The sequence below is a fragment of the Aegilops tauschii genome, chromosome 4 (assembly GCF_002575655.3).
Source record: "Aegilops tauschii subsp. strangulata cultivar AL8/78 chromosome 4, Aet v6.0, whole genome shotgun sequence".
Taxonomy (NCBI): Eukaryota; Viridiplantae; Streptophyta; class Magnoliopsida; order Poales; family Poaceae; genus Aegilops; species Aegilops tauschii.
This window is the reverse complement of record NC_053038.3, coordinates 514944205-514952808: the sequence shown is the minus strand read 5'-3', so window position 1 is coordinate 514952808 and position 8604 is coordinate 514944205. Positions and strand designations below refer to the sequence as shown.

Below are 8604 nucleotides of genomic sequence, written 5' to 3'. Positions count from 1 at the left end.
GGGCAACCAAGACTGCACAACGCCGCGACACCACCTGTGTCATGGGGTACATTCGAACGGTCACCGGGCCGAGACGACGCCACGGCACCTGTGTGCCACCGGCGTAGTCGAAGGGCATCACCAAGCATAGAACTCCACATAGCACAACCCAAACATCACAAGACCGGGGGATGAAGACAACGCCATCAAGATGGGAACGACGGGAAGCGTCGCCGCTGTCTCGACCAACTGCTGCTGGCCGACCATGGATTTCTCCCAAACCCCGGTCACATCCTCCACATGACGAGACGCAGAGCAGCCGCCAATAGCGTCGGGCGGCGCTGGAATGGACAGCCCCAGATCCAGGCGAATCCAACCGGCAGCGACGCCGGCAGGCACCCTTGACGCCAAGGCCACCAGCGAGGACCACTGGCGCGGCGCCCCCTGCAGGTAAAGCCACAAGACAGCGACAACCCACCAGGGGAACTGGGAGGTGGAGGGCTCCCTAGGCAGGAAGCCGCGACGCCACCTTCGTTTGGCGACCGCGCGGAGGAGCACGACGACGACAGAACGGGCGGCGGCGGAGGTGGAGGACACGGTAGTTTGGATCTGCGGGAAGGCAGGATGCGGAGCGCCCGGCAGACAGATGACGACGGCGAGCAGTTGAGGACGGGACGGCGGAGGCCGGCGCAAGGCGTGGAGCAGGAGAGCGGGTCGCACCCCCAGCCCAGAAGGTAACAGTCGCCGCCGAAGCAGCCACGAGGCCCGGACGGGAGCCACCCGAGAGCCCGCAGCCGCGGCGCGCTAGCCGGATCTAGAAGGAGGGCGCCGGCCGACGCCGAGGGAGCAGGCCAGAGGAGGCCCGAGGCCAGATCTGGCGGCCCCCCGTCGCGGAAGAGGGGACAGGGCAGCAGGGCCAAACCCACGCGCGCGGGACGGATCCCGCCGCCGCCAGCCTTCGCCGGGCTTTGCCCAACGTTGTTTGCCGGCGGCGGCGAGCTGCGGTGGCCGGAGAGAGAGGCTGTGGCGGCGCCCGGCGGCGAGCTCCGAGGAAGGAGGCCAGCCACCGAGCAGCCGCAGCCACCACGCGCGCCGTGGGTGCCCCCAGCTTCTCGCGCCCGATTGGATTTGAGGCGCAGCAACAAATCGGACGGGAGCCGCAGGCCCGATTGGATCTGAGGGAGAATGTGATTGGCAATCGTACATGCACAGTTTCGTTAGAAAAGATTATGAAACAGTAAAAAGGATTGCGAGGGATTACGGAACGGGCGGTGATATGCGCCGGCGCACCGGCCCAGCTGTTGGGCCGGTCGAACGCCAACCGCCCGATGTAGCGAGCCGGAACCGTCCGATCTGGCAACTCAACCCTCGACTCGTTCTTCCTTCGGTCAAAGCTTCCAGAAAAAACGCCCCCACCCAGCCAATCCTCCTTCCACCGTTGTGCGTGCGCTCCCGGCGAGCTCACCGCTCCCCCCTCCCGCTCCCGCGGTTGCAGTGTCTGGTGCCCCAACCCCTTTTGTCCCCGTCGTCGAGCTCGGCGCAGGCGTCGCCGTCTCTGCTGGCCTCCATCGACATGCATCGTACCTACAGAACTCCGGTGGTCGGTTGAAGCAAAAACGAACAACGCTTCCAGCAAAATCGAACAACGCTTCCAACAAAACCAAACTTAGGTCCCAGCAAAAATGACATGAAACATTTGAGACCTCTACAGCCGATGAAGCAAAAAATTATATCTATTCCAGCAAAGAAATTCATCGGTTCCAGCAAAAACAAAAATTTGGTTCACCAAAAAAAGACGCATCAGCAAAAACGGCCACTCCCTCTTGCAACACCCCCGGTCACCAGTTGTAGCTCCGGCGTACATGGTTGCAACTCCCGGCGTTTGAACGACGTTGGATGCAGCCCTCCTCGCCGCTGGATGCAGCTTCCTCCGGCGAGCTGTCAACCTTGCAGCACGTCCACCAAATGCTTCCCGCAAATCGGGACACCTGTTCCAGCAAAAACGAAAAGAGTTCATCAAATCGAATGGGGATGGTAGGAAAAAAGAAAGGGGTTCTAGCAAAAAAAGTGGGTGGATCCAGCAAAAAAATAACCTGGTTCCAGCAACCCTGGGCTCCAGCACAAACTCGTCGCCGCCGCGGCTGATTGCAGGTTAGTCATGGCGACTAGCGAAGCTCTGGCTGCGGTTGCCATGGAGAGGGCGCGCGTCCAGTTGCCGCGGACAAGGCGACGAGCAAGCCCCTGGCTGTGGGCGGCCATGGAGAGGGATGCATCCGGTGCGGGTGATCTGCACACGATTCAAAAATGAGGCGCATCCAGTTGCCGGCGGCCATGGCGACGACCGCGCCCCGGCTGTGGGTGGATGGGGAGGGAGATGCGAGTGGATATGGAAGCAAAGGGATAAGGTTGCGGGCTGTGCGCGGGCCCCAACAGCCACGCGTTTGATCCCCTGTGTGGAAGACGTGGCTAAACAGGCGGTTCGATTGCTAATCATCGAACGACCCGCGCGTGACCGGCCCAAGCTACGGCCGGTCCGCCGGCTACAACCGTTTCCCTTACGGAACAGTATGAATGGATATCTAGGTATGTAATGCCACCACAAAATGCTTCAGGGGACTGAACGGAAGTTAAAAAAAAAGATGCTAGCTAATAAAGACCACATCTGCTTTTCCAAACTCATGAAAAAAACCTATTGTTCACGCTGATCTGGCCCGAGACCCAACTTAACCCAGTCCTGGTTTGAGCAGCTCACGGCATAGACATGATCACACAGCACAGCTCATTATTGTGTGTTCATGCATAAGCTGTTGTTTCCATTAAGAAATGGCACACCGAAGATTGTGGTCACACAGTAGCTTCTGAAGCTAGCTAGCTAACTAACTACCCGGCATAGGGAAAGCTAGCTAACTGACAGCTGCTATTTATAGTCCTTGGCGTGTTTGGCATGGAGTTTGTTAGAACCATCCATGGCAAATATCCCAGCACAAGAGACATCTGGTATGTAGCTTGTGACCTAATAATCCATGGCGTTGCATGGACAAAGCCGGACAATGAAGGAGAAGAAGGGGACAAACATATACGAGTCTTTTACGGTACATCATACTACTCCTGTGACCGTGTAGTATTAGTATAGAATCATCTCAGCCTTGAATAGCTGGGTACTATACTGTATATACACAAATTGGCCGGAGCTAATTGCATCATTAACCCATATGTTTTTTTTTTTGAGAAGACATTAACCCATATGTAAATTACTAAATGAACTACAGGAAAGCAAAGCTCAATAGCCCATGTATGCATGTAGGGTTGTGGCCTGGCTGGCTACTGTTTTGCCGTGCGTACATGCGTGATCCGCACTATGGCGTCTTTCTCCGATGCCGCCGGCCGCCGCTCATGCCTGTCTGTTTACCATTGCCCCATTACCACGACGACTCCATCAATTGATTTACAGTCCGCTATCCGGATCATAGCACGGCTAAATGCAGAGAGATCAGATAGAGGAAGAAGGTACGAAACCGCTACATGCTAGTACTCCCTCCGTTCGGAATTACTCGTCCAACAAATGAATGTATCTAGATGTATTTTAGTTGTAGATACATCCATCAGGTTGATGATCTTCTGAAAAGGCTGGTACGTAAGGAATGAGCTAGTACACTCTAAGCTTGCTCCGCCAATGAACGTATCCATGAGGTTCTTGCAAAGCTATATGGAGTCCTTGATGACAGTAAAGTCAAACTCACGTTGTGACCCTGCTAAAGGGAAGATGGCGATCGTTCTGGACGGTGCCACTAAGCATACAAGTGCAGCGGTGGGTGCTCTGCCGACGTGGTCTAGGCCGGTGAATGGATGGGTAAAACTTAATACAGATGGGTCTTTTGTCTCAAATGAAATAGCTGGAGCAGGGATGATTCTGAGAGACTCGGATGGCAAGATCATCTTCTCGGCGTGCAGGGCTCTATTCTCCTGTAGAGATGCTTTGAAGGCTGAACTGTGTGCCTGTATGGAGGGCATCTCCTATGCTTTGCAGCGGTCAGATTTGCCTATTGCAATTGAATTGGACTCTCTTGTGGCGGTATCTATGATCACATGTGATGGTTGTGATCGGTCTGCTTATGCTTTTCTGGTAAAGGAGATTAGATATCTTCTTAGTCTTCGTCAATCTTGTATTACTCATGTCTCGCGGTCGCGAAATAAGGCCAGCGATAGTCTAGCTGCTTTTGGTAGAGCTCAAGGTAGAACCATGACCTGGATTGGTTTGGCTCCTCCGGATGTGTTAGAACTGGGTGCGATGGATTGTACTGATACTATCTGAGTAATACAAGTTTTGAACCCGAAAAAAAAAAGCATCTGTTACTCTTCCTTCTTCTTCTACACACATCGTTTTCATTATTTTAGGCCATCCTATTTAAAGCATGTATTACACACAGTCATCCCAATCTTTTCCACCCGCTCCGGCCGCCAGCCTCCCCACGCAGGCGTTCAGAGCCGCTCCCTCCTGCCGTTCCTCCGCTTCGAGTCCTCCTCACGACGGAGGCATCGGGCGCACTGCGCCGCAGCGCCGGCGTTCAGAGCCACTCCATCCTGCCGTTCCTCCGCTCCTGGTCCTCCTCGCGGTGGCGGCATCGGACGCACTGGACACGCCGGATGCGGCCATCCCCATCGCGGCCCCAGTTTGTGGGGATCCAGCTGGCCAGGTGGCCTCGAGAAGGAGCAGGGCGTTAGTATCCCCCGCCTCCTTGGCGCCGCCATGGCCTGCAAGACATCCCCGCGCAGCCGATTTATCGTCTACGCACACTCTGCCTCCCCTCCGGTTCCTCCTCACGCCGGCGGCCCCGAACGAACGCACCGGACAAGGCCCTTAGCCGGGAGCCCGGGACACATCTGTAGTCCTCCGTTGCCTCCCCTCCCTTCTCTGGACCAGCTTATCCCTCTACAGCGTCAAGACCAAGATTCTGCTGTGCCGATGCTTCTGTGCAATTTGTTTGCAAATAGAGGCAGGTGAGAAGGATCTGCAGTCCTGTTTTTCTCGGATCCTAGATTGTGTTGGAGTTAAACCCGACGTGGTTTCTCTCGTACGTACGTGATGTACGCACGTATCCGTGTAGGATACAGAACCTTCACCGAGTAGGTTACGTATAGGCCTAGTTCCCTAGTATATATATGTACCTATCCCCTTGTAAACACCACCGTGATCTGAAGATTGAAAAAGCAATAAAGATATTAACGGGAGCGACACACTCCCGTGGCGATCAACTCGGCGTCCTCGTGTACGTGAGTTTCCAGCGATCCAAATCGATCAAGTCGGTGGCTTGATACGTACGTGCTAGTACGTTGAAGCTAGCTCCAGTGAAGATCGATTATCCTGCCTGCCAGTGAAGATCAAGTCGGTGGCCAACAATTGTTGGAATCAACCACGGCAGACCAGTCCGGCACGGACTTGGTGCAATCATCCGAGTAGGTTTGGGTTATTTAGCTTTGTACTAGTATAAATATAGCTGTACCCTATGTCTGTAATCAGATCAAATCAATACAAACCAAAGGCACGACACAAGCCTTTTTGTGCGATACAACTCGGCGTGTGTCTCCTGTGCTTGTTTCTTGTGCTAAGCTAGCTAGACATCCAAAGCATCCACCAGGCTGCCTGCTTGCTAGCTTAGTTAGTACGTGCGTATTGCGTCTCCGTCGTCCGGCGACTCGAAAGCTAATCGAAAAGCTCGTACACGTATATTGTCGGAAGGTACTCAGCAGCATCGTGATCTGGACCAACAATTGGTATATAGAGCAAGGTTGATCTTCTAGTAACGGAAGGTCATGGCGGGCAAGGAGATCGTGGAAGCGTCCGGTGCGGCTAAAGTACTTGCAGTGCCCGATTCGTCGTACCCACGGTTTGATCGCGAGAACTTCGGGGTCTGGAAGGCTCTCATGGAGTGTGGTCTCCGCGCCAATGAGCTATGGGACGCGGTCGATCCAGGAGGCGACGCGTTCAAAAAGGAGGGAGCCGAGCACCGGAAGGATCGGCAAGCGGCGTCGGCGATTTACTCAGTGATGCCGATGGATGTCCTCCAACACCTGATCGCCAAAGAAACGGCGAAGGAAGCGTGGGATACCTTGAAGCTCATGTTCGAGGGACACACCCGCATCAAGCAAGCCAATCTCCAAACTCTCCTAAGGAACTATGAGACTTTGGTCATGGGCGACAATGAGTCCGTGGATGCGTTCGCTTCACGGGTGGCTACTCTCGTCAATCGGATCCGCGCGCTTGGTGAAAACCTCACGGAGACCTCGGTTGTCCGGCGGTTCTTGCGCGCAGCCCCTCCCCGGTACCTGCAAATTGTCATGGCGATCGAGCAGTGCGTCGATCTCGAGACTCTCTCCATCGACGATCTCGTCGGACGCTACAAGGTTCACGACGAGCGTATGCGGTACAGTATCGGGGATGGGAGGAACGATGAGAATGTCATGCTCACACGGGCTCAGTGGCTGGCGCTGGACTCAAGGAGAGGAGGTGAGGGCTCTAGCAGCAACACTTGCCAAGATCGTGCGCCAAAAGAACAAAGTAAGAAGAACGCTGGCGACGGCGCTCCGAAGAAGAAGAAGATCGACAAGCGCAAGATCAAGTGTCACAACTGTGGCATCATGGGGCACTTCAAGTCAGAGTGCAAGAAACCACCGAAGGAGAAAGCTCTCATGGCCAAAGGAGGCGATGATGGAGACATGATGCTCATGGTCGAAGTATGCGAGCTAATGGACGAGGATAGTCCAGCTCCAAAGGCGCCGGCTACAGAGGTTGTCACGCTCATAGAGGAGGCAGTTTATCTTTAGGACAAGAAGAGGATGAACACATTGAGGCACGTGTGGTACCTCGATACGGGTGCTAGCAACCACATGACCGGCGACAAGGACCAGTTTTCTGAGCTCAGTGTTTCGGTGGGAGGCACGGTTCGGTTCGGCGACGGACGGACCGTTGACATCGCAGGGCGAGGTACTGTCCTGTTTGAGTTGAAGAACGGCGGTCACAAGGTACTCACGGATGTGTACTATATTCCCAAGCTAAAGAGCAGCATCATAAGTCTTGGTCAGCTCGAGGAGCGTGGTTGCAAGATTGTGCTCGAAGATGGCTATCTATGGGGGTATGATCGTGAGAGGATGCTAATTATGAAGGTGCAGAGGTCACCAAACAGGCTCTACATCCTCAACTTGGATCGTGTGGATCCGGTATGTCTCTTATCGAGCATGGACGACTCGGCATGGAAGTGGCAATGCACGCTACAGTCATCTAAATTTCCAGGCTCTTCGGCAACTTGGACAAAAGGAGATGGTACGTGGTCTACCGTGCATCAATCATGTCAACCAAGTGTGCGACGGTTGTCTCATTGGGAAACAAAGGCGAGCCCCGTTCCCAAGAGAGGGAAACTTTAGAGCGAGTAAAGCTCTTGAGTTGGTCCACGGAGACTTGTGCGGACCGATTACACCGGCCACCCCTGCCGGAAACAGATACTTCTTGCTCGTCGTCGACGACTTTAGCAGATTCATGTGGATTGTGTTGTTGAAGACGAAGGACCAAGCTTTGCAAGCCTTCAGGATAATAAAGATGGTGGCTGAAGTAGAATCTGAAGCCAAGCTGAAGGCCCTCCGTACCGATGGGGGGGGGGGGTGAGTTCAAGTCTCGTGCATTCATGGAATTTTGCGAAGCTCAAGGGATCAAGAGGTATCTTACGGCACCATATTCACCGCAGCAAAACGGTATTATGGAACGGAGGAATCAAACCGTGGTGGCGATGGCACGAAGCATGTTGAAGAGTAAAGGCATGCCGGGCAAGTTTTGGGGTGAGGCGGTCAATACGGCCGTTTATCTGCTGAACCAGGCTCTAACCAAGAGTGTGGTTGGGATGACGCCGTACGAAGCATGGTACGGACACAAGCCCACGGTTGATCATCTTCACACTTTCGGGTGCGTGGCGCATGTGAAGACAGTGACCGGGCATACTAGCAAATTGGCGGACCGGAGTACTCCAATGGTGTTGGTTGGCTATGAAAAGGGAACAAAGGCATTCCGTGCATGCAACCCCTTGACCAATAAGGTGGTTGTGACGCGTGACGTGGTCTTTGAAGAAGCGAGGTCATGGAATTGGAACTCCACGAGCCGGTATACCCGTCTTTCTATGAAATTTTCAACGTTGTTTACGATGATTACGAGCATGCAGACATTGGTGATCAACCGAAGACTTCGAGCATCGCGAAGTCAGTTTTCACAACTCCACCGCAACAACACAGAGTGAGTTCTGACTTCAGTGCTCACAAACCATATTGCTTCTGTCCGGACAGGTCTAATTTTTGCTACAAAAATTGGAAGGCTTTTTCTTAACCATAACTTGCATTTGGATCTCTGTATTTTACTCTGGGGTAGTAGCGTGTTGTTCATCTAAGTTTCCATTAAGTCAAGATTGCAGCAGTTACGTCCTTTCTTGAGTATTCTACATATGTCAGTCCCTTCTCCCATGACTTCGTTAATCAAGCCTTTTGTTGTACGCAGTGATACACATGCGTATCTTCTCCTCGAGTTGTTCTTGGTGAGAACTATGAATCGTGCTGATTAAATAATGGACAGCAATGGCTTATGAATCA

The 8604-nt window shown here is 53.6% G+C and overlaps 1 long non-coding RNA gene across 1 annotated transcript; it reads right to left on the bottom strand.

The window, feature by feature from the left end:
• Nucleotides 1-1694: 1694 nt before the first annotated feature.
• LOC123493568 (uncharacterized) lies at nt 1695-2327 on the bottom strand. The gene is made up of 2 exons (XR_006662099.2): nt 2073-2327; nt 1695-1967 (listed from the first exon to the last, which is right to left on the bottom strand). It is a non-coding gene; the product is annotated as an uncharacterized lncRNA (long non-coding RNA).
• Between the last annotated feature and the right edge of the window lie 6277 nt (nt 2328-8604).